Genomic DNA, 864 nt, shown 5'->3' with positions numbered 1-864 from the left:
TTTTGAAACACATATGTTCACTTTTAAATTTACGTGTAATAAAATAATAATGATAATAATGGTAATAACATATTCAGAATTAGTTATTTAAATTAGTTTATTCCCATATTTGCCTATTTCTAAATTTATTAATTGCAAATATTAGAATATTCATAATCAGAAAGGGCTTGTATTCATAAACAAAATATAAATTTGTACCGGGGAAATATGTTATTCAAAAATTAACTTACTAATTAAAAAACTATTAGACGCTGTATGTAAGGAAAATATTAAGGTACACTAAGTAATGACTCCTCATCTATATGTTATTTGTGAGGGCGTATTTTAAGGTAATCAAGATTACGTATTATTAACGGAGGTGACCAGTGTTAACTTATTTTATTATTTCAATTGATAAAAATTGTTATAATTTATAACTATCATGCGCTTTTATTTTTATACAAGGTGGACTAATAACCACTTCAAAAAACTTCGAATCTATAAAAAAAATTGTACGATAAAACCAAAACTGTATGTCAGTTAGAACATCTTCCTTAATTATTTTCACTTAAAGCAAAATAATTATATACTTATATACAGTGTGTTCCCGGATAGAGGTAACTATACTTGTAAATTTTCTTATTTTGCATTTTAAGAAAAAAAGTCATTCTTTATAAGAAGTTTTGCTTATTCTGAAAAGTATGTAGGTATATTTAAAACCAAAAATTTAGTATCACTATTTTTGTTTGGTAAACTATTCTTCCTTTTTATAAGTTGACAAAATGTTACTAAAAAAAGTTATTCGAAATTAACAATTATGACTATACAAAATTTCAAGAAGACCTTTCCAACTTTGATAATTCCATTCTTAGTGAATGTTTATCC

Source organism: Chrysoperla carnea, chromosome 4, assembly GCF_905475395.1.
Source record: "Chrysoperla carnea chromosome 4, inChrCarn1.1, whole genome shotgun sequence".
Classification (NCBI taxonomy): domain Eukaryota; kingdom Metazoa; phylum Arthropoda; class Insecta; order Neuroptera; family Chrysopidae; genus Chrysoperla; species Chrysoperla carnea.
This window is presented reverse-complemented; position numbering follows the sequence as displayed.